This window comes from Pelophylax lessonae (genome assembly GCF_965119305.1).
Source record: "Pelophylax lessonae genome assembly, chromosome: 2".
Taxonomy (NCBI): domain Eukaryota; kingdom Metazoa; phylum Chordata; class Amphibia; order Anura; family Ranidae; genus Pelophylax; species Pelophylax lessonae.
The window spans coordinates 48,685,390-48,712,022 of record NC_138769.1 but is presented as its reverse complement, the minus strand read 5'-3'; positions in this window follow the sequence as shown (position 1 = coordinate 48,712,022).

Below are 26,633 nucleotides of genomic sequence, written 5' to 3'. Positions count from 1 at the left end.
TATTTTCTTTTTTTTATTTATTATTCAATCCATCAGCAGGCACATCCGATGTGGCAGTACTCAGTAGAATGCTGATTGCCAATTGATGTTTTCTAAATAATTTAAACCAAACGTGCTTGTAGTACAATTGAGCTGTTGGGTTTCTACACTCGCTTTTCACTGCTTGCACCACATTCTGACCCTTTAAGAATTGTCCCCCCCCCTTTAATTTCAAAACTTGGGAGGCATGCTATAAATACATTACGTACATGTAAAAAATTGTTGTTAACCACTTCTGGACCGGAAGGATTTACCCTATGTAAATTACATAGGGTACATTTATAACTTGTTCCTATAGGTAGGCCTATAATAAGGCTTACCTATAGGTACTGTAAATATCTCCTAAACTTGCACCGTTTAGGAAATATTTACATTGCATGCAGCCGATGATGTCATAGGTGCATGCGCTCTGAAGAAACAGCCGCCGTGCCGTTTCTTCAGAGCCCTGTGCCGTGAACGGGGGCACCAGCGTGCGTGCGTGACGTCATGTGGCTTCGGCCAGTAATACAGCCGGAGACCGCAGACCCAGAAGGAAGAAGGGCGAAGATGGATGCGACCGCCAGCGGGGACAACACGGGCTTCGTTTGCAGGTAAGTGTCAAATAATGTGCTAGTATGCAATGCATACTAGCACATTATGCATTTACTTTGCAGGGAAGAAAAAAAACAGACTTCCTCTTTAATGACCAGGCCATTTTTTTGTGATACGGCACTGCGTTACCTAACTGACAACTGCGCGGTCGTGTGACGCTGTACCCAAATAAAATTGATGTCCTTTTTTTCCCACAAATAGAGCTTTCTTTTGGTGGTATTTGATCACCTGTGTAGTTTTTATTCTTTGGCGCTCTAAACAAAAACAAAAAAAGAATTACTTTCTTTTCACTTTAGAAGCAACACTTCTGAAAAAAAAAAAACAACATTTTTTTTACTTTCTGCTATATAACATTCCCTATAAAAAAAAAACATTTAAAATCAATTTTTTTCTTACTTTTAGGCCAATTTTTATTGGGCAACATATTTTTGGTAAACAAAAATCCCAATAAGTGTATGGTTTGCGCAAAAGCTATCCCGTCTACAAACTAGGGGAAAGACATATGTCATTTTTATGTATTTATTTGTTTTTACTAGCGGCGGACAGATCGGACCCCTAACTGACATTTTTTACACTTTTGGGGGGGACCAATGACATTACTACCGTAATCAGGGCTAAAAATATGCACTGTAACTGTACTAATGACATTGGCAGGGAAGAGGTTATCACCAGGGACGATCAAAGGGTTAAATGTGTTCCTAGGGGGTGCTTTCTAACTGGGGGGGGGGTGGGCTTGCTGCATGAACCACAGAGACCTGTGCTCCTAAATAAGAGAAACACAGAGTCCATGTGTTCATAATTGACAGAGCAACAGTCTGCTGTGTTTACATCGGCAGACCGCTGTTCTGTCTCCAATGACAGCGATCGCGGGTGCCAGGCGGCAATCGTGGCCACCGGACCCGCTGATCAGCTTCCCCAGTGGCGAATGGGTGCGTACGCATGCCCCTGTTGGCACATCTACAAACTAGGGGAAAGATTTATGTCATTTTTATTTATTTATTTATTTTTTACTAGTAATGGTGGTGATCTGCAATTTTTAGCAGGACTGCGACATTGCGGCGGACAGATCGGACACCTTACTGACATTTTTTACACTTTTTGGGGGAACAGTGACATTACTACAGTAATCAGTGCTTAAAAATATGCACTTTTACTGTACTAATGACACTGGTAGGGAAGGGGGTTAACACCAGGGACGATCAAAGGGTTAAATGTGTCCCTAGGTGGTGCTTTCTAACTGTGTGGGGGATACGCTTGCTGCATGAACACAGAGACCTGTGTTCCTAAATAAGAGGAACACCGAGTCCATGTGTTCATAATTGACAGAGCAACAGTCTGCTGTGTTTACATCGGCAGACCGCTGTTCTGTCTCCAATGACAGCGATCGCGGGTGCCAGGCGGCAATCGTGGCCACCGGACCCGCTGATCAGCTTACCACGTGGCGAATGGGTAAGCACACGTGCCCCTGGTGGCGCACGCGCGCCCCCACTAGCGGTCCTGTGAAGCGACGTACAGGTAGGTCGTTTGGGGGGACAGAGCCGACCTGCCGCTGTAAAACTACGGCGGCTGGTCGGCAAGCGGTTAAAGTGTTAGCACATAAGCATAAGATTATACCAAGCTGATCTCAGTGTAGCAGGTTACAAAAACTGAAATGACTGTACTTTCCCTTTAAGAAAAGCTTGCAGCAGTTTGAAACACATCTTGATTTTTGCATGACTTGAATGCTATAAACACCGAGCCAAAAACAAACAAAGCCTGCTGGTTAAGCAATAACTTTTTTTTTCCCTGCATTTATTAACTGTCAAGAAAGGAGCGAAATCGAATTTGTAAGAATAAAACACCCTCAGCAGTAAGTTAATTTACACCAACTTATGATGGATGGCATAATAATTAATGACTTGCATTGGCAACACAAAATTGTTTTCTACGTAAGAGCATTGATTGATAGAAACATTTTTTAAGGGCAGAAGAGGTATTACATTTATTTAAAAGGAATGAGGGGAATTTACTAAGGTTTGAGTAGCCAGAATCTGAAGCAGATGTGGATGGAAACCAATCAGATTCTAGCTCTCAATTTCACGTGCTGCCAGGCAGAGGCGCCGATTGGCGGCCGTTCTGGGTGTCACCGGGGCGCAGGGCAATGCGCCCCGACACTCCCCATTAGTCCTGTCCTGGCTGTGATTCGTCTAGACTCCAGCCTGGACCAATCATTCAGGACATCCCAGTTAACCTTGCGTGGGGGCGGTGCGTGCGTCAGTCACTCACCGTCGTCACCTTCCCGCCCGCCGTCAGACCGAGGAGGAGCAGCGGCGCGCGTGGTCAGGCGAGAGACGTGTCTCCCGTCTTCATCAGCCCACAGCACAGCAGTCGGTCCGGTCGAGTGAGCCAGCCCAAGAGCAGGTAAGTGACGATTGAAGCAGCCAGTGCCTCCGTCTCTCTCCTCTCTCTCCGCTCTCACCCAGGGCAGCGGCGGTGTAAGGTGTCCATGTGTCCTCGGGTTGTGCGCAGGCTCAGAGCTGGAACTGACCAGGCCAGGACACGTCTTTCTCCGTCCTCTCTTAGCCAGCAGCCAGTCTCCTGGTCCTGGATATGGCAAAGTTTAAGCTATTTGCTTTTGGGTTTAACTTTACCTGTTGTACAATGTACCTGTGATATGCCTGTACCATGACCTGTGACATGCCTGTACCATGACCTGTTACATGCCTGTACCATGACCTGTGATATGCCTGTACCATGACCTGTGACATGCCTGTACCATGACCTGTTACATGCCTGTTCCATGACCTGTGACATGCCTTTACCATGACCTGTGCCATGCCTATACCATCACCTGTGCCATGCCTATACCATCATCTGTGCCATGCCTGTACCATGACCTGTGCCATGACCTGTGCCATGCCCTTACCATGACCTGTGCCTATACAATCTCCTGTACCATGACCTGTGACATGCCTGTACCATGACCTGTGACATGCCTGTACCATGACCTGTGACATGCCTATACCATGACCTGTGACATGCCTATACCATCATCTGTGCCATGCCTGTACCATCACCTGTGCCCTGACCCGTGCCATGCCCTTACCATGACCTGTGCCATGCCTATACCATCTCCTGTACCATGACCTGTGCCATGCCCGTACCATGACCTGTGACATGCCTGTACCATGACCTGTGACATGCCTGTGCCATGCCTATACCATCACCTGTGCCATGCCTATACCATCATCTGTGCCATGCCTGTACCATCACCTGTGCCATGACCTGTGCCATGCCTATACCATCTCCTATACCATGACCTGTGACATGCCTGTACCATGACCTGTGACATGCCTGTACCATGACCTGTGCCATGCCTATACCATCATCTGTGCCATGCCTGTACCATCACCTGTGCCATCACCTGTGCCATGCCTATACCATCACCTGTGCCATGCCTAAACCATCATCTGTGCCATGCCTGTACCATGACCTCAAAGTCACGCAATTTTTTACCTCGTTTTTTGCCGCGAAGCAATACCTATTACATTTTTCTTTTTGCGCCCCCCCCCCAAAAAAAAATTTTGGGCACCAGCCGACACTGGCCTTTTACAAGCTGAAAAACACTCAGGACTGAGACCAGTGACATCACTGAGAGTACATCCTATCCATTCATAAGAGACCGGTGACATCACTGAAAGTGTAGCCTATCCATTCACTAGAGATCTGTGACATCATTGAGAGAGCAGTCTATCCATTCATTAGAGACCAGTGACATCACTGAAAATGCAGCCTATCCATGCACTAGAAACCAATTACATCACTGAGAGTGTAGCCTATCCATTCACTAGAAACCAGTGACATCACTGAGAATGCAGCCTATCCATTCACTAGAAACCAGTGACATCACTAAGAGAGCAGCCTATGCATTCAGTAGAGACCAGTGACATCATTGAGAATGCAGCCTATCTATTCATTAGAGACCGGTGACATCACTGAGAGAGCAGCCTATCCATTCATTAGAGACCAGTGACATCACTGAGAATGCAGCCTATTGATTCACTAGAGACTGATGACGTCACTGAGAATGCAGTCTATCCATTCACTAGAGACCAATGACATCACTGAGAATGCAGCCTATCCATTCATGAGAAACCAGTGACATCACTCAGAGTGCATCCTACCCATTCACTAGAGACCGGTGACATCACTGAGAGTGCCGCCTATCTATTCAGTAGAGACCGGTGACATCACTGAGAGTGCAGCCTATCTATTCACTAGAGGCCAGTGCCATCACTGAGAGTGCAGCCTATCTATTCACTAGTGGCCGATGACATCACTGGGAATGCAGCCTATCCATTCACTAGAGACCAGTGACATCATTGAGAGTGCATCCTACCCATTCACTAGAGACTGGTGACATCACTGATAATGCAGCCTATCCATTCACTAGAGACCAGTGACATCACTGAGAGTGCAGCCTATCCATTCACTAGAGACTGGTGACATCACTGATAATGCAGCCTATCCATTCTCTAGAGACCGGTGACATCACTGAGAGTGCATCCTACCCATTCACTAGAGACTGGTGACATCACTGATAATGCAGCCTATCCATTTAATACAGAACATTGACATCACTAAGACTGAAGACAACACCTCCAGAGAACAGTGACACTGCTGAAAATGAAGCCTATCCATTAACTAGAGACCAGTGACATCACTGAGAATGAAGCCTATCCATTCAATAGAGGTCAGTGACATCACTGAAAATGAAGACTACCCCTTCCCTAGAGAACAGTGGCATTGTTTAAAATGTAGCCTATCCCTTCACTTGAGACCAGTACTATACCTTACAATGCAGACTACCTATTCAGTGACATCGCTGAGAATGCATCACTAGACACCAATGTCATCAGGAAAAATGCAAGCTATCCCTATACTAGGGATTTATGATATCAGTGTTATTTCATAGCCTCGTTGAAGTCAGACATTTAATTTAGGTATATAAATGTGTTTTTTGATACAATGTGTGCATTTTATTGACTACCATCTGTATTTTACAAGCGTGTGTAAAGAATGATGACAACATGAAAATGACAATAAGGCATATACTGTATGTCCCTCAGTTTTCATGTTTCATTGACATATGGCAGCTACTGTACATCACAGAAAGCAGATCTGTAATCAGTTACTTTAGGATACGGTATTCTGCAAAGTGCTCTTTGACTTTTCAAATCAGACAGTATCCCAGTGAGTAGCCAATCTGTTCACTAAACGGATCAACTTTTAATAACTTCAGAATTCAACTTGATCCAATTAAATTCCTAATTTTTCATCATGTCCCTCTAGATTTGTTGATGTGGAAATTTTGTTCCACGGCAAAAAACTATTACAATAATCTCTGTTTACTGCTAAAATGCGAGGCTACTAGGGAATCGCGTTATTATTTTTATAGTCAGTATGTAAAATTGTGTCCTGATATGAACCAAGCTTCTAAAGCGGAACACATACTCTAAAATGAGAGAATTTTCTACAAGTTCTGTACACCTAAATCTTTGTGAGTAATAAAGGAGAAATAAAGAATATCATCTTAAACTGTGGAGCTGTTGTGGTGACTTAAGGCCCGTACACACGAGTCGAAATTCAGTCGGGAATTTTCGTCCGACGACCGATCTGCCGATTTTCGGCTTGTTAGTATGGTGCTCTCGACAACCGACTCCGACTTTTCGGCCGAAAAAAAATTCTGGTGTGCAGGCTATAAAATTTTTGTCCATCGTCAAAACACGTCCGATTTTCGTGCAGTCGAAAAAAGTCGACAGGGAAAAATCTTATGAGCAAGACTGGGCATGCTCAGAGATGAAAGAACACATAGAAAGCAATCCAACACATGACATCACTTCTGAAGTATAATTCTGTCGGACGACAAAATTCGTGTGCAGTCTAGAGTACTTTCCAACCAACAGACACCACTCTGGACAAAAGACGAATGACTGGACGCGGGAAATTCGTTACGTGTGTTCGAGGCTTAACTCGTAAATGGGAACTCGGTCTACCCTGTTTTGGTGGAGAAGGGAAAGGCTTAATTGTGTAGCACTCTCCTAGTTAGGTGCTGGGATGTTAGGTATATTTAGTTATTTTTGGGATCCTCTGTAATCAGTGGAGCAGTTGTTGATTGTTTTGGTCTGATCTGGGTCTCCTGGGCTGCAGGGTTGGTTGCTTCTCACTGCCTTCTGGAAGGCTCCAGAACATAGTTAGTGAAGCAAGTAAAATGAATATTTATGTAGCCTCAGCCAATCCCTAGGAATGTGTGCCCACCCAGTAGGTGTCTGAAGAGCACATAAATAACCTGGGGTCTGGAGCAGTGAAGACTTGCCCAGAAGAAGAAGTTCACAGCCGGAAGGGCTCCTGCCTTTCTGCGCAGCTCAGCTAAACTTATACATGCGTTCTTTAAGATCCCAGCTAAGACAGTGCTGGGGGACCTACTTTTTGAGAATCCTTGGAGGTGATTGAGGGATTTCAATAAGAATCTTGTCTGGGGAGCTCACGGTTGAATGTCTGGCTGATATTGTAAGGAGGCAACCAATTTTCCAGAGACTGTGAGAACAGACTTGAGCCTGGAATACTAGTAACTGTTTTGCTGCTCTCCCTGGACTGGGACAAAGCTTACAATGCTTCAGTGTTCCTTGGGTTTCTACTGGAGAGACTTTGCTAAGAAGTGTCGATAGAGAGCAGAGTGTCCTCTTACTATTATTTTTTTTTTTTTTTTTAATTTTTACATTTATTGTTTTTTTCAATACATTACATATTAATTACATAAAATCCACCAAACATACATCAAAACCTACAAACAATACTCTCAAAAGCATATAGCAGTACTCTCCTGGCCTCCCCCTCCCACCCTCACCCCCCCCTAAAAAAAAAAAAAAAAAAAAAAAAAAAAAAAAAAAAAAAAAAAAAAACCCCAAAAAAAAAAAAGTGAGTTAATGAAAAAAATTACTACTTCTATGATCCTCACATCTTGAGGAAGTTACCTTGCATCGTGAAAAGAAGAAAAAGAAAGAAAAAAAAAAAAAAAAAAAAAAAAAAAAAAAAAAAACCCCAAAAAAAAAGGTGAATTAATGAAAAATTTACTACTTCTATGATCCTCGCATCTTGAGGAAATTACCTTGCATCGTGAGAAAAAAAAAAAAAAAAAAAAAAAAAAAAAAAAAAAAAAGGGAAAGAAAAAAAAAAAAAAAAAAAACCCCAATCGTGTTACAATTCCTTCCATTGTATTCCTCCTGCATATGTATATATACTGGAGTTATTAAATTATTGTGCTCTGTGAGAGAAAAAAAAAAAAAAAAAAAAAAAAAAAAAAAAAAAAAAAAGGAGAAAAGGAAAAAAAAAGGGGGGGTAATCCCCCCCCTGCACCATCTTAAGTGACATAATTATTATGTGCCACATCATGATACTCCCCCCTACCCTCCCCATCCAAATTCAAAAACACACATATAAATTACTTAACATCCCCCCCCCACTTCATGCCAAAAAAAACACAATGCACACCCCAAGGAAAAAAAAAAAAAAAAAAAAAAAAGAGAGAAGAACGGGGAGGGGGGGGCAGATGAAAGAGAAGAAGAAAAAAAAAGAAAAACCCCCCGCCTCCCCCTCGCCCTAGAGGGTGGGAAGCTCAGCCAATTTACCACTCTACAATCATCATTCTATATCATCCTCATGTATTCCATCTATACTGTCCCTCCTGACGCGCACGTCAGGCTTCTAAGGATCCCTCCACTGACACTCCGTAAGGGGGGCGGGATCAGGGGGAAAAGGACATGAAAAAAAAAAAAAAAAAAAAAAAAAAAAAGAAAAAAAAAAAAAAAAAAAAGAAAAAAAAAAAAAAAAGGGGGGGGGAATAGAGGAGACGGGGAAAAGCCCCTTCCTCTACTCTCTAGTCCCCTTCCCTCTCTCCAGTCCACCTTCCTCTGTCCCCGGTCTCCTGGACTTCCTATTTCCGTATTTAGCTTATCAGTCGTAAATATTCCTCTGAGCACGTATATTGTGACCATGCCTGCCATCTAAACCTACAACGTTCTTCCCTGCATGTACGTGCGGCTGTTAACATTTCCATCCTATGAATTTCCCCAATTTTGGCAACCCATAGCCGCACAGTAGGCGGCTGTGTTTGTCTCCACAATGCTGGTATGCAGGCTTTAGCCGCATTCAATAAGTGCGGCAACAAAGAGTTCCTATAATTCTTTACTGAGCTCCCCGTGCCATGTAATAAACACAGCACGGGGTCATCCCGTACCTTGGTCGAGGTTAGGTTCTCTGTTATACGAGCCACCTCATCCCAGAAACTCCTTATTGCTGGGCACGTCCAAAAAATATGCACCATTGTTCCACCCTCCTCTCCGCATCTCCAGCACCTATCCTGATGTTTCCTATCCATTCTGTGTAGTGTTGCTGGAACACGGTACCATCTAGCTAACACCTTATAACTGATTTCTTGATATCTACTAGCTATGGATACCTTATGAGTCAGTCTCAAGATTTTATTTATTTGTCGCTGATTAAAGGAGATACCTAATTCTCCTTCCCATTTTTGCAGGAATTTAAGTGGTTCCGAATCACGCGATGTCCCCAGAAGTGCATATATATGTGATAGTGCATGTGGTATTCTCTCCTCTGCTCTACATAAAGTCTCAAATGGCGTTAGGGGGCGTGGGATATAGCCTGTCTTCTGCATTTGTTTTAAATAATGTCTAACCTGGTAGGCACTGAATGCATCTAAATTTACTTCGGGCCATGCTAGCATTTCTGTCATCGTAGGTGGTTCCCTGTGGGTCCATATGTCACACAATCGTCCTCTACCCCCATTAATTAAACCTATAATTTTAGCATTCGTTCTACCAGGGGGAAAGTTTATGTTATCCCCTAAGGGGGTCATTGGTGATATTGTTGGTGCTACCGAGCTATTTTTTTGTGCTTTAATTGCTTCGCTTACCGTCGCCCCTATCGTCGGATGTAAATGTATTTTATCATTTTTTAATATCGGAGTCCATGGGGCTAAGGCCACTGTTGTATTCATGGCCTCCCTTTCCAATTGCACCCACTGTTTAAAGGTCCCACTGCCGTGCCATTCCATCACTCGCGTCAGGTGCGCTGCTCTATAATACCGCAACAGATCCGGTAACCCTACTCCTCCTCTCACCTTCGGGAGGGTTAAGATCTGCATCCCTATTCGCGGGGATTTTCTGGCCCACACAAAATTTCTGAACACTGCCCTTGCCTGTACAAAATATGTCATCGGGATTGCTATCGGAACAGCCTGGATAGCATACAGTAACCTAGGTAATACGTTCATTTTCACTGCGCTGCATCTCCCAAACCATGACAAAAATAGTGTCTGCCATCTTTGTAGATCTGCTTTAATAGATTTTAAGAGTGGAATGAAATTTGCCTCAAACAAGTCCTTCGGATCTGCTGTAATGTGAATCCCCAGATACACCACCGATTTCTTATTCCACTGAAAGGGAAAGGAAGATCTCATATGGTTCCATCTAGTCCCTAATATAGACACATTCAATGCCTCTGACTTCGACACATTTATTTTGAAGTACGATACTTCCCCATACTCTCTGATAGCCTTTAGGATTGATGGTATTGTTCTGTCAGGGTTTGTAACATAAAAAAGCAGGTCATCTGCGTAGGCTGCCACTTTATGTTGACCTCTACCCACTTGTACGCCCTCTATTTCTGCACTTTGACGGATTTTGCACAGTAAAGGTTCTAACGCCAAGACAAAAATCAACGGCGATAGGGGGCAGCCTTGTCTAGTGCCATTTTTTATCTTGAAAAAACTTGAGCACCAACCATTTGCCCTTACTGCCGCCGTAGGACCGGAGTACAATGATAGGATACACGTCATCATCCATTCCCCTAGGCCTAAGTGTGACAGGGTGGCCCGGATAAAATTCCATGCCACCCTGTCAAACGCCTTTTCCGCATCAACTGATAGCAGCATCATCGGGATTCTCCGCAAACGCACATTATATATCAAATCTATTGTTCGAATAGAGTTATCCCTTGCTTCTCTTGTAGGGACAAAGCCGACCTGGTCGAGATGTATTAATTGTGGTATATATGGCAGGAGTCGATTTGCCAATATTTTAGAAAACAACTTGGTGTCTAAATTTAATAATGAGATTGGGCGGTAACTCCCGCACACCGCGGGGTCCTTCCCTTCTTTCTGGATCAATGTGATGTAAGCTCTCAGAGAATCTGTCGGCATGACCCCTCCCTCCCCGATGTAATTTAGATGTTCCAAAAGGGGGGTCTTTAAATTTGAAAAAAATTGCTGATAGTATAACAGTGATAGTCCATCTGGACCTGGGGCCTTGTGTGGTTTTAACTGAGAGATAGCTGTTTTTAGTTCCTCTTCTGTTATCTTTCCTTCTAATGCCAATGCCTGTTCTGCATCCAGCGATGGCATATCTGTCTTTTTGATATAATTGATCGCCTCATCGAAGCCAGCACCCCCCCTATCAACTGATTCCGATGAGGCGATGTCATATAACTTCTGGTAGAATTTGCTAAATTCTTCGGCAATCTCTGATGATCCATATTTCATTTGTCCCCCGCCTGTTTGAAGTTGTGCAATTACCGTCCGTTTCTGGGGCCCCCTTAGGGCTCTGGCTAACATAGTTCCTGGTTTATCCGAATATTCGTAGTAATGTCTTTTTTGTGACACCAGTACTCTCATGGCTTTTTCATAAAGTAACTCGTTGAGTTTTTCCCTGGCCGCAGTCAGGGGCACTAGATGTTCCATCGCCATCGATCTTTTATGAGTGGCGCTTAATTCTTCTATCTGCGCTAGCAGCTCTGAGATCTTCTCCTCCCTTTCTCGTTTACGTTTTGCTCCCATTCTAATCAACACTCCCCTAATGACGCATTTGTGGGCCTCCCATATGTTCGACGGAGTAACTTCTGGTGTTTTATTTTCCTGGAAATATTTTGTCAGTTCTGCCTCTAACTCTGCTCTTGTCTCTATTCCTTGCACCAGTGATTCATTCAGTCTCCATGATGGTGGCTTTACTGGACCTGCCTCAAAGTTAATTATAATGTGGATGGGGGAGTGATCCGACATGGAGAAAGAGCCAATCTGTGAGGCCACTACTCTAGACAGATCGCCCCTTGAAATTAGGATGCGATCTATTCTAGAGTACCTATTATGTACTGACGAATAGTAGGTAAAATCTTTTTCACTTGGATGCATAATGCGCCAGGGATCGACTAGGTTGAGGAGTGTGATTTCCTTACTAAGTTTTTTAAGTCGGGCATATGAGAGATGTGATGTACCTTGTGATGTATCTAAGAGTGGCTCTGCAGCGTAATTAAAATCCCCCCCCATGATTACCAGCCCTTCTTGAAAGTTTAACATTATTGGTGCCACCAGTGTTAAGAATGAAATCTGATTCTGGTTAGGGAAGTACACATTAATCATAGTAATCAGCCTTTCACCTATCTTACCCTTTACCATCAAGTATCTTCCTTGTGGATCAATACAAGTTTCTAAAAATGTCCATGGAACCTCTTTGGCCACCAATATGCTAACCCCTTTTGATTTAGGAATAGGGGTGGGGGCGTGATAAGACCATGGGAAATCCTTATTTTGTAATTTTGGGATAGATTCTTTTTTAAAATACGTCTCCTGGCAGAAAACTATCTGCCCATGGTTTCGTCTCATGTCTGCCAGGAAGCGTATTCTTTTTTCAGGTGTAGACAACCCTCTAACGTTTAATGACATAATTTTCACTTCCTGCATTTTTCCTGTCTCAAATGATTCTAACCAATTTACTACTTTACTTCTGAATTTTCTTACTCAGCTGTCTTCCTCCCTTTGTCCCCTCCAAGTGCCAATGGCTTTAGGGCTTACTAGGCCTAGGATTTATCCAAAGTCGATAAACTGATCCCTCTGTACAGAAAGCCCCCTAGACCTACTCAGACCTAATAGAGACAGGGGGAGACCGAGTAAAAAAAAGGGACAGAGAGAGAAAGAAAAAAAAGAAAAAAGAAAAAAAAAAAAAAAAAAAAAAAAAAAGAGAAAAAAAAAAAAGACAGAACAACCCCCCCCTTTTCCACCCCCCCCCCCCAAAGAAGTGCCAGTGGGGCGTGATCCTATTGGTCGACTCTCGACCCTGCGTAACTAGACGCAACCTATTTGGGTGGGCAAATCCGAGGATTCATACCGTGAACAGGAGCAAATCTAACACAACCCGCAATATCTGTATCTCCTAATGAGTTGACAAATTAACATAAGCCTGTAGGTGCATTCATTTCCTCCAGTTTAGGATATAAAGAAAAAAACAAAAAGAAAAAGAAAAATGAAAGAAATAAACACACCGACCTCTGCAGGTCCATGTACCCTAGGCATCCGCCCCTGTGTTGCTATCTCTAGGGAGGATTGGGGTTCCCGTATATATTCCCCCCTACCTATACATTCCTGTATCCGCCCGCTGTATCAGGATCCCTTTTCTTTTGTAATTACCAAACACATTATTTAACTCCTGAGCCCCCCTAGCTACCTAGTATTGGTGATCCTCCTCCCTCGACCCCCTCCCCCTCCACCATATCACGTATGTGCCCCCTCTGACCTGCTCTGTGCCTCCTATTGGAATTACTCTACCTTTTCTAATCACTCATCTGCTCGTTTCCAAACTCATAGGGCTCCTACTTTCGAAGACCATGCCCAGAGAGTTTTAGACCCAAGAGAGGAACCAAAGCACTAGACCAGCAGGACACCGAGGGGGATAAAGAGAGAACACAAATATAAAGGAAAGAGAACACCGCAAATTACTGCCCTTGAATACCAATTAATCCAGAATAATCATGGCTCCCCAATTACCCCTGGACCCGCATCCTCCCCCGACCGTGACCCCAAGTCAATCCCAGATTAGTCATATATGACTTATATTAATAATAGCTTTATTCTTGTATTGATATTCCTGGGTTCTACTTAAAAGCTGAGGGGCCCAGCCAGTCAGTGACCCTGATCGGCTGAATCTCTAGGAAGGCAAAAAGTCCTGGCAGTTGATCAGGCCAGCGCAGTGTAAAGGTCAGTTCCCCTTTCTTGACTTTTAGATGAAATGGGTGACCCCAGTGATAGATGGCCCCTGCCTTCCGAATTTCCTCCAGTAGGGGTTTCACTGCTGCTCGCATTCTTAGGGTGTTGCTTGATAGATCTGGTAAGAGCCGGATCGTTGCCCCTTCAAACTCAAAGGGGCCCCTATCCCATGCCTTCCTCATTATTTTTTCTTTTAGGGCGTAAAAATGTACCCTAGCCAGGACATCTCGTGGGTATCCCTCGCCCATGCTCCTTGGAGCCCTTACTCTGTGGACCCTGTCCATCTCAATTGCCTCCAACTGGGGTCTGTCCAGAAGGCTATTAAAAATCTCGGTCATTTTGGCAGATAGGTTGGGTCCCTCCACTGTCTCAGGTAGCCCTCTTAGGCGTATGTTATTCCGCCGATGCCTATTTTCTCCATCATCTTGTTGCAGCTGTATCATGATTAGCTGTTTGGCAAATGATCTCTGCGAAGACTCTATGCTCTCCACTCTCTCTGCCATCTGGGCCTGGTCTTTTTCCACCCCCTCTATCCTTCCATCCATTTTCTGTATCTGACCCCTTAAAGAGTTGATTTCGCTGGTTAATGAGCTGACTATCGAGGCAGCCATTGCAGTTAGATCTTGTTTCGTAGGCATAAGAGATATTAACTCTTTCCATTCAGGAGACTGTATTGATAAATTTTGGGGAGGGGGGGATTGTGCCGTTGACTGTTCCTTTCCCGCCACCGCCATCTGCTCAGCTGTGTCCGCAATGTTCTGAGCCTGTAATTCCTTACTGCTGTTATTATTTTTACTGTCTTTCTTTGATCCTGTGTTCCCTGCTGTTCCAGCCTTTGTTGGAGCCATCCTATACTGTTCCTCCACTCTTTCACAACGTGCTCCCCTTAAAAAGTAAGCGGAGATATCTGTGGACCGGCCTGGTCTCTTTATATTGTACAGTTCACTAGTCTGCATAGGAAATGGGGGGGGGAGAGCAGACATTTACCAGCGTCCGTATCCTTTATCCCTCATATTTCTTAATGGGATGTTATATCTTCCAACCCCCCCCTTTCCTGAACCTCCTCCGTTTGTGAATGTACTCGTGTGGCACGGCCAAACATACAGCTCAAGTTGTAATAGTCTCGGGACTCACCAAGGCCGGTCCCACCGTCTCTGCACGACCTCCAACGTACAGCCTGGTCGTTCCAAGACTCTCCACTCCGCTCTGGGGAAAAGGAGGCTCCACTCCGGTCTAGGCTCGGCTCCTTTGGAACGGCTGCTCTCTGGCGCGCGGTGTGTCACCACGTGTACTCCCTTCCGGGTCTGAGGGGGGAGGGTGCCGCACGCTGTCTGTTGTGGGCGGATGCCTGCCTACGGGTCTCTGGACTCTGCTACGGTCCTCCTCACGGCATCATCCTCTTGCTCCACCCCATCCAGAGGATCTTCCTCTTACTATTATACAGTGCTGCTGGAGTATCCCACATATCCTTCCACATGACCCAAGTTTAATCTGCAATAAAACTTGAAAAGTCAATTCCCTTGACTGATCAATGAGCCAGAATGAGTGACAGTTGCTGTGTGCCTGGCTGCCTCTACAATAATTGGGGAAAAGTACCTGTGGCCAATCTGGGGGGTGAGTGCTACAATGGCATGCCAGGTCTTCACTCTCCATATCCAAACACAATTGTGGCAGGTTGTGTTTGGCGTTTTAGCTAATCTAACTATGTTGGCAACCTATGGGTTTTTTCATAAATTGGTAACTGTGGTAACTAAAATCACTAGTATTGGATGGCGTCAGACACTAGGGGGAGCAGTGATGTCACTCTCACTGTCAAGTGACAGTGTTTGGGCTTAGCGAATGGCTGCTAGGGTCACATGCATACTTATCAACATATTAGTCTCAATGCTTGTCCACAGCTCACATTTGACATGCTCACTTTTTCAGCAGGCAGGCCCAGGCCAGGCAACAGCTTCCTGCCCCAGCAATGGAGGTTGCTAGGCAGCAACAGCTGCCTGCGTCCTAGCAAATGAGGAATCTAGGCACCAATAGCCTCCGGTGTCTTAGCAGGACACAGTAAGGCAGCAATTTGAATCTGCATCCTTGCAAATGAGGTTGCTAGACGACAAGAGCTGCCTGCAGATGTTAGGCTGAAATAGCTGCCTAGCAACACAGAATGCTAGGGGGCAAAGCTGTCTGCGTCCTAGCAATGGAGGACACTAAATTGAGAAGAAAACTGGTCGCACCCCGCAATTGTAATCCAATAAAATGTCCTTTATTCTTCAACCATGGAACAATAGTCATAACCCGGTTATGATTAGGCACTCCTATGTGTGAAACATGTCAACTGTAACCTATCCTGTGCTATTGTCCCATGCTTGAAGCATAAAGGACGTTTTTCTGGATTACAATTGCGGCATTCGACCAGTTTTCTTCTTATTTGCATGTACTGTGGCAGCAAGCTGGGGTCAGAACCTGTGAGTAATCCTTTACATACCACACCTAAACAGTATCTTGTTCTCTAGTTTGAATGGAGGACACTAGGCAACAACAGCTGACTGCATACTAATAACAGAAGACACTAGGTGGCAACAACTGAATGCATCCTATCTATCAATAGAATACATTAGTTGGCAACAGCTGCCTATGTCCTAGCAACAGAGGATGCTAGAGGAAATAGCTGCCTGGGTCCTAGCAATGGAGGACACTAGATGGCAAGCCACCAGCTCCCTAGCAACTGAGGATACTCGGTAGCAACAGCTGTCTATTTCTTGGCAAATAGGGACACTAGGTGGCAATGGCCACCTACATCCTAGCAATAAGGGATGCTAGGTGGCAATAGCCGCTTGCATCCTAGCAACCAATAGGTTGCGTTAATCCTATACGCTTGTATGCATGGGAATGTTGCCCAAACAGTACATGCATACAGCTTACAGAACAAGTTTTTTGCAAGCTCTTGCTGCCAGTTTCTTCCAGTATTATCCTGCATATTCCATGTGCATGTTTCCTTTTAATTCAAGTCTACTTTAAACGTTCCATCATCTACCAAAAACGAATATATCCATTTCGGATTGACTTTAGCATACATATTTGTGAATGAAAGTAGTAACTCTTTCACATAAAGGTAATTTAGGTTTTAGGTAAATTAGATTTGCTATTCCCTTAAGCGCAGTTCCTCAGACAGCACAATGTACTAAATTAATGACATTAATCAAGTGATTCATTAGACATCTGAATGTTCATCGCTTTATGAGAGAAGCGGGACTGTAGAACTATAAATGTTTGATATTATGCAAGTAGATAAATCAGTACAGGGTGCTATTGTCAGAATAATCTCATCCTGACATGTGCTGACATTACATCATACAGGATTGACATATGTTGAAATAATAAGCATAATGTCCCCCTACTTAACCTTATCAAGGGAGCAGCAATTTAGTTCAAGTTCCTTAGGTAATATGGTAAGGCAATTTGAGAAATTATAACATTTTACAGGAAGCATTGCAAATGTGTTTATGCCAGAAATCCACTTGTTTTATCAAAATCTGCTTTGACATGTGTGTATGGATAAGTCTGCAACCCCAAATCCCACAATTTTTTGTAACTTTCCTAATGGGTGGGGTTTGGAATACTTATCCTGTCCATTTGCAGGCTCAGGAACTGGTGTTCCCAATATATGACACTTAATGCTTGTGCAATTTTCTGTCTCCTTTAACAAAAGTAAGGCTCCTAGAGTAGGTGGAGTGTAGAATATTTAGCTTGCATATCCATAGGCTCAAGAACCATTGTTCCCAGTTTTTGGAACTTACTGTCTTTAGGGTATAGGTCCTACAGCTTACCCTGAAAGTCTTGGGGGGGACACGTGGCCTTTTGGTTGGTTCTCCCCCTTCCATGGGGTCTTCTTTTGGGGGAGCCCTACCTAATACTTTGGTAGGCCTTGCTTCAGCAGGTCTTCAGAAGAAAGGGGTGCACCTGGTTTCTGCTAGGTGGACCACAAGTACCACAGTCCCTGTCAGGAGCCCAGGTTCCATAGTTGCCAACATTCTCATAAAATTCTTAGGAAAACTTTTTCTGTAGGGGGAGTATTATTTTAATTAGGGGTGGGGCATTTATTTGTAAGCATGGTCTAGTAGGAGCAATAAATTGGCATTTAAATGACACAAAATATTGGGCGTGGCTTAAAGGGGGTGTGGTTAGAGTCTGAGATGACTTACATAGTGGAGAATGTGGTAATATATAGGGAATGTAGGTAGGTCAGTGTAAAGAGGTCAGTAGAATGTAGGGCAGGGGGGTGGGGGGATGGAGAAGAGGGGGGGGGGGGTGAGCAGATTTTGGGGGGCGAGCAGAGTTGGGGGGATGGAGAAGTAATAGGGTTGGTGAAGGGGAAGGTATGAGCAGAGCTGGGCTGTGCTGGGCTGGTAGTGACACTGGGAAGTCAGGCTCGGCACAGGACAGTCAGGAGACAGCTTTCCATAGGACTCACCGCGGCTGTAGCTTTTCTGGTGGCAGGCGTGGGTACCTGCCTTGGGTATTTCTCCCTTTACACCACAGCGCCACCCTTCTCTTTAATAAGCCCAAGATAAGCTGAGCGGAAGGGGGCGGCCCAGCTTTATGAGGCACAGCAGAAATCCAGCACCAATCACAGGCTGATTACACCAATGACAGGCTGAACCGGGACAAGACTGGAGACTGAAAGGAGCGTGGGTGGTGGGCATGAGTCAGCGTGACAGGAGGGCTGCATGGGACCCCTGCAGCTACATCATTGGTGTCACCCAAGTGCGGTCTGCACCTCCCATAGCAATGCCCGTGACACAGTGACAGAGTCTATTTTTTGGGATTGTGTGTGGTACAGGCTCAGACCAGGACATTGGTCTGATTTCCGCAATTCGGGACTGTTGTTGACTATCCATGTGTACACTCTTGCGTGCTGTCTTTTTGCACCTGGTGTTTGGTTTTGAGTGTGCTCGTGAAGCCGTGGTGCGGAGCTAAAAAAAAATGTACTGGGTGTGCTCCCTGTAAAAAGTAAGGAGCCTAGAATGGATTTAATAACCTTAGTCTACACATTTGTAGGTTCACTAACCGGTTTTCTCATCTATACTGTACTAACTACTTGTGCAGCTTCCTATCTCACTCTAACAAAGTAATAAGCCTGGAAGGAGTTTTGGAATATGTATCTTGCGCACCCATACACTTATAAATAGGAGTTTCCAGTATACAGCATTGAGTGCTTGGTCGGAGCACCTAGGAACATGCTTGAGTATTGGAAAAATAAACTGCTGGCAACCTTACAGACTTCTAAACCACATAGCTGGTAATTAATAACAAGCAGGCAGTTCCAAGATTTGACATCTGCAAACAGATACCAGAGTGACGCCATCAGGGTCGAGTGTGACAACTGACAGTTTAGGCAGGACAAGAATTAGGTACCAAGTAGCCAAAAAAAAACAAGGTCAGCAGCAGCTGGAGGTCAGAGCTGACAATGGACAAGCATACTAGAAGAAAAAGTCAATGAAGGCAGCAATCAGAAATGATAAACCAAAAAGAACCCAAGTACTAATCAGAAGCAAGCAGAAATAGCAGATTATAACGATGAGTCGAGAGTTAGATAACAAAGTGTGAGCCGAGTCATAAACAGGAAAACAAATCCAATTTTCACAAATGTGACCTGGCAGATTAGGATACGGTATAAAAAAATGCAGGGGAGGACTGGGCCAGGGGGCATTTGCCCCCTGGGCCGCTCTGATGCCCCGTAAAAAGGCTGCACCGCTTCTGCCACAGACAGATATGCTTTAAGGGATTCCTGGTGAAGAGAAGTAAAAAGTCCCTGCTGCTGACCTACTAAGTGCAGGATGAAGACAAGGACAGAGCGCAGCCCCCCCCCCCCCAGCATGGACGGTGTAAACTGTGTCTAAGCAGAGGCCAGTTCCATGCTCCATGCCCCACTGGTGACTCTTCTCCCCCGGCCAGCTCCAACCAAGCTGTCCCAGCTTCCCCCAACCGCCCCTGCTTGCCAGGTTGGGAACCTGGATTTAGCTGGTGAGTAGAAAGTGCCTGGAGCGTAGGTGGGGGGAGTCAGGAGGAGGCTGGGAAGAGGTAAAGTGGGAGGGGGGGCAGAGTTTTCTGCACCATGGGCCTCTGGTTTGTACTTGCCCTCTGGGACAAAAGTTGCCAGTCAGCCCCTGAACAAATGGCAATTGCCCCAACCTATACCAACTGGCCTAAATAGCCAGAAAGTCGATGCATATCAAATAAAAATAAAAATAAATTCTCAGCTCAGCTTACCAGCTGGCCTGCAAACAACTGAATTGTCCTGCCCAACAAAAACAAAGAAAAATTCCCAGCTCAACTTACCAACCAGCATGCAACAAGCGTTGGCATTGTCCTGTCTAACAGTTCACGTTAAAAACAAGGATTTAGTTTGCACACATTTGCAAATATATGTGTAAGCTGCAGAGGCCACGACAAGGCACCCCAGTATTATCTGCAGTCCTAATTCTATACATTTAGAGAGCCTCCATAGTAGGAGCACACATATATAAATGGATAGATTAAGGGAAGGTATGCCTGGATGAAGCCCACTCCTCCTTAAAGGCACAGGGGCGCATTGGACACTTGCCCTCAATCTATTTATTATTATATAATAATAATAATATGCTTCTACTATGGAAGCTCTCAAAATTTATAGAGTTAGAACTGCAGATAATATTGGGGTGCATTGTTGTGGCTTCTGCAGCTTATGCATGTGTTTTCAAATGTGTGCGAACTAAACCCCGTGTACCACAAGGGGCATTGTTCATTCCTTGTGATAGCAATAAAGTTGATCATAAAAATGTTAAAACGTGACATATTAGGTATCTAATTACCTTCTTGACGTAATATCCTCCTTTATATTTTACCAAAAAAATAGGTTTTACATTGTGTTTGCATGCATTAAAATTCATTAAAGTGGTTGTAAACTTGCATAGTTTAGGAGATATTTACATTGCATGCAGCCGATGATATCATCGGCGCATGCGCTCTGAAGAGACGGCCGCCCGAGCTGTTTCTTCAGAGCCCAGTGCCGTAACCGGCAGCTCCCGCGTCACGCGGCTCCGGCCAGTAATACAGCCGAAGCCCGCAGACCCAGAAGGAAGACGGGTGAAGATGGATGCGGCAGCCAGTGGGGACAACGCGGGCTTCATTTGCAGGTAAGTGTCCCATAATGTGCTAGTATGCGATGCATTTACTTTGCAGGGAAATAAAAAAAGAAAAAAAAAATGTAAGACTTTACTTCCTCTTTAAAGTGTATTTTTTCCTAAAAGTTTGTATTTTTAAAATGGCTACGCAAATGTTGTGCAACATAAAAAAATCACCACAACAACCATTTTATTCTCCAGGGTCTCTGCTTTCAAAAAATATATAATATGTGGGGGTTCTAAGTAATATTCTAGCAAAAAAAAAAAAAAACATATGCTGATTTTTACATGCACGTGAGAAATGCCAGAATTGCCCTGGGGGTAAGGTGGGTAAACCAGATGACTCAACCTATCCTTAGACATATGACAATGGGTAACTCTGCTGATTGAACTACCAATAGGCTTTTTTTTAGACCTCCTATACCAGGGATCCTCAAACTACGGCCCTCTACCTGTTGTGGAACTATACTGTACATCCCATGAGGCATTGAAAAACTGACGTTCACAGACATGACTACGGCATGATGGGAATTGTAGTTCCTGAACAACTGGAGGGCCAAAGTTTGTAGACCCCTGTCTTCTAATCACCTATCACATTTGGGGGCCTTTCCTCTGTATATTAAAGGTCTAATGCTTATTTAGTCTAGGGCAGCCTTTTTCAACCTGGGTGCCGTGGCACCCTGGTGTACCTCCTGGGTTCTTCAGGGGTGCCTTGGCAAAACAGGTTTTTACTTTGTAGAATTACAACTCTGGACACTGTGCTGAGCAGGCGGATGGCAGCTCTGTCTCTGCGCTGTGTGGGGAGACAGAGCTGTCAGGTCCCCGCTCTTCTCTATGGGGGAATCGGATGGGAACGGACCGCCTGTCCGTTCTCATTTGATCCGATCCGCTGGACGGATGGAAAATAGGGTTTCCATCCATCCAGATTTGACTGATCGGATCGGATGTCAGCAGACATGTCTCCGCTGACATCCGATGCCCCATAGAGATGCATGGAGCATCCGTTCAGATCCGCCTGAAAAACTGACAGGGGGATCTGAACGGTCCGCATGTGTGAAAGGGGTCTTAAGGGTGCCACAACTGAAAAAAGGTTGAGAAACTCTGGTCTAGGGGGATATAATAGAGGGGAATACTTACCCTCTTCCAGGGGAGGACTGGGGCAGGGGGGCAATTGCCCCCCGGGCCACTCTGATGCCCCATAAAAAGACTGCACTGCTTCTACCACAAACATAAAGGACTAAAGGATTCCTGGTAAAGAGAAGTAAAAAGCCCCCACCGCTGACCTACTGAGTGCGGGATAAAGAAAAGGACAGAGCGCAGCACCCCCATGCCCCCCCTCCTCCAGCATGGATGGTGTAAGCCGTGTCTGAGCAGAGGCTGGTGTCATGCCCCACTGGAGACTCTCCTCCTCCGGCCAGCCCCGACCGAGCTGTCTCAGCTCCCCCCAACCGCCCCCTGCTGGCCAGGTCGGGAAACCAGATTCGGCCGGTGAATAGAGAGTACCTGGAGTGAAGCTTCAGCCTGGAATGGGGGTCAGGAGGAGGCCGGAAAGAGAGAGAGTGGGGGGGGGGAGAGTCGCTGCACCATGGGCCTATGGTTTGTACTTGCCCCCTGGGCTGAAAGTTGCCAGTCAGCCCCTGCCCTCTTCCCCACCCCCGCCCTGGCATGTAGGTCGGCCCCCGAGGTCATCATGTACAATTCAAGGGTGGCTTCATAGACTGGTTTTGAATACCATAAGTGGCAGGGAGGAAGCCAACAGGAGTTTAGCTTGAGGACTCATCCACACGGGACGTCTTTACAGCTGCTGTTAGGGGCATCTAACGTTTTCTTTTTTTTTACTGCCTCTAAACTAAAGGTCCTTCCATGTTTTCCCATGTGTCCATGCACACATAAACGTTCCAAACGAGGCGTTTGGAGGCATAAACCTTTAGGGGCAGTAGAAAAAAAAAACAACATCCTGTGCATCCAGGAGCAGAGGCTGTTGAGCTGTAAAAACGCAAAATGCCAGAAAACGCTGCTAAATGCAGCTAAATGCTGCTAAACGCTGTAACAAGCTATTAGCTGTGTTTAGCCACTTTTGGCGTTTTTAGACATTTTTACATTATATGGAGTGATTTTACTGTATAAACGCCCAAAAACGCTAACGCCAAAAACGTTACTCAAAAACGCGGCTAAAAGCACGTTTTTACAGCTGCTTTTTCCTGGCAGTAGCGCTGGCGTTTTTGTGAACGTCCTGTGCGCCTGAGGCCTTAAGTTGAGTGCCATTGTTTCAGGATCCCATTAGAGTAACTGCACATGTTTGCCTTGAGGTCCTCTTTAGCTGCCAGGTCCTAACTACCTACCAAACTTTTGTTTAGCTCTGGGGCCGGTTCATATATCATGCTGTCAAGCTGTTGTGTCGTTAAGGAGAGCGGAGGAGGAAAATTTGAGCCGCGCGTCCCGCTTGATTGATTGTCTCGGTATGGAAAACGTTATGGAAATTGTATTCGCTGGATCGGAAAAATGCAGACATTAATTGAATTTTATGGAAATCGCCGGGATTGATTTGAATACAGCAATTTCTACATTCAATGCATCATTTGCATAGGAAATCCTAGAAAGATTAATAGCTCGGTGTTAACAACATCCTGAAAGTTTTAGAAGGGATAGAAGCAAAACCTGAAAAGTGTCTAAAAGATAAGAAGGTATTTTGTTCTGCAATGGGCTTTATAAATCTTATGATAGTCAACAGAACGTTTCTTTCTCCTTAATTTTTTAAAGGCACAGTATAGTGCAATTTTCGCAAGTGACTATTATGAATTATTATTGCAGCGTTTAGCATAAAGTGATATTAAACCTAGCACATCCCTTAGTAAAAGCAGCATACTGTGCACACATAAACACTAGTTAGGCACACATTTAACCCTTTGATCGCCCTAGATATTTAACCTCTTCCCAGTCAGTGTCATTAGTACAGTGACAGTGCATGTTTTTATTAGTGTCACTGGTTCCCACAAAGTGTCAGTTAGCCCTCGTTCACATTAAACACGGCTTTGAAATCGTGTGACTTCATCTGAACTTGCACAATTTCAAGGTTGCATTTCAGTCTGACTTTTGGGGGCGACTGGAAAGACATCTGTGCGGGTTCATGCACAGATGTCTATTGAAGTCATCACTAAAGTCGCCAAAAGTAGCGCAGGAGCTACTTTTGGAAATCGGTGCAGCACCGCAAAGTCAGCGTCGCACCCATTGGACGATGCCATTGCCTGCAATAGACTGCAATTTGACATGCGATTCACATGTTAAATCACACCGATGCGAACAGGAGCTTAGTGTCAGACTGCTTGCCATACTATCATAGTCCTGCTATAAGTCGCTGATTGCCACCATTTCTAGTATAAGAAAATAAATAAAAAATTCCATTATATATACTATAGTTTGTAGATGCATTAACATTTACGTAAACCTAAAACCTGGAGAGCAGCCCTCATCCTTGGAAAATTTGCTCTGTTAACCACTTCCCGCCCGCCCTATAGGGAATTGACGGCAGGAAGGTGGTTGTATTATCCTGACACGCCGTCATATGACAGCGGCAGGATAATGCGATCTGCGCGCCCCCAGCGATCGGTGCTGCGGTGTGTCACTCTGACACACTGCATCTCCGATCTTGGTAAAGAGCCTACTGACTTAGGCTCTTTAGCATGTGACCAGCTGTGTCCAATCACAGCTGGTCACATAGTAAAAAGGAAGTGCCGTTGATCGGCTTTCCTCAGTTCGTGCCTGACCCCGGGGATGCCCACCCATGACCCCAGTGATGCCCACCATGGCCACCAGGGATGGCAATCACAAAAAAGAAAAAACCTTGCGGTGATCACAAAAGAAAGCTCTATTTGTGGGAAAAAATTACATAAATTTGGTTTAGGCACAGTGTTACATGACCGCGCAATTGTCATTCAAAATGCAACAGCGCTAAAAGCTATAAATTGGCGTTGGTAAACAAACACTTTAATTCATTGTCACATTTTGCACACGTATTTTGCATATTTTTTTATTATAGTACAAATAGCACCATTTCCAATAATTAACGTAATGCACATTAGTGTGGGTGAATACATGTACATTAATGTACTGAAACGGAACAGTAGAGATTAGTAAAGTAGCCACTTAGGCTAAGTTCACATGTAGGCGTTTTGGGGCGTTTTTGGGGCGTTTTTCTGCTCTAGGATCAGCTCAAAAAATGCCCAACAAGACAAATCCTATTCATTTAAATGGCCCCTGTTCACATCTGATAGTTTTGACGTTTTAAGCAAAATGCCAAATGCTCAAAAAAGTACATGAGCTTCTTTTTGGGCAGATTACATGCGTTTTTATTTTTTTCCATTGGTTACTAGTCAACCTAAAAACGCCTGCACAAAAACGCCTAAAAAACACCTGTAAATAGCAACGCCAAGATGTGAACGTAGCCTAAAGACAAAGTAGATAAGCTACTACAAGGGAATTCTATCTTATAATATGTTCCTTCAGAGTACTTGGAATTTCCATCCACCTTTGGGTGTTCTCACTTCCCTTTATTTTAGGAAATGAAGAATCCTGCATAGAGATATATAAAAAAAAAAAAATCCTGTGCGGATTAACTGCCTAGTATTGGCTGAAAATTGAAGTATCTCTTTATGGGTTGACTAACCATGTAACATGCCAGACTGTCCCCAATGACAGTAAGGGGAACTACTAGTGACATTTCAGCAAATATATTATATATTTTAGGGAAATGTTTTATAGTCTGGAATGGATCACCCTGTTTGTAGCCCAGAGCACCTTGTTGGCAACCTGAACCCTTTTTAGCTTTGGGGTGATATCTGTATGCAGTCAAGAAATCTCTGTTTGTAGCCAGAAGCACTGAGATATCACTAATGGTTGGACTGGACTTGAAATGTAAGTGCGCCACTGAAGTGCGGCATTAGCATATTATTTGACCTCCAGAAAATGTACCCCCCTTCATGATCATGATCATGCAACGCTGTACACAAACTAAAATTATATAATTTTTTTCCCCCCACTAATAGAGCTTTCTTTTGGTGGTATTTGAGCGCCACCGGGTTTGTTATTTTTTGCACTTTTAACAAAATTTTGAAAAAACAAACAAACAATATTTTTTGCTCTCTGCTATAAAACTTCCCATAAAAAAAAAGAAATAATCGAATTTCTTCATAAATTTAGGCCAATATGTATTCTGCTACATATTTTTGGTTAAAAAAAATTCTAATAATTGTAAATAAATTGGTTTATGCGAACGTTATAGCATCTACAAAGTATGGTATATATACTGGAATTGTTATTTATTTCTTTTTTGTATACTAATAATAGCGGCGATCAGCAACTTATAGCGGGACTTTGACAGTATGGCGGGCAGTCTGACACTAACTGACACTTTGTTAGAGCCAATGCGGCATAGCATGTTACTTGACCTACTGAAGTGTGGCATTAACATGTTACTTGACCTCCGGAAGATTTGTACACAAACTAAATTTATATAATGTTTTCCCCCTCCAATAGAACTTTCTTTTGGTGGCATTTGATCACCACTGAGTTTTTGCTATTTTTTTGCCTTTCCAACAAAAAACTTTTGAAAAAAAAAAAAAAAAACAATATTTTTTACTTTCTGCTATAAAGCATATCCCCAAAAAATTGAAAAAATCTAATTTCTTCAAAAATGTAGGCCAATGTGTATTCTGCTACATATTTTTAATTTAAAAAATCCCAATAAGTGTATATTGATTGGT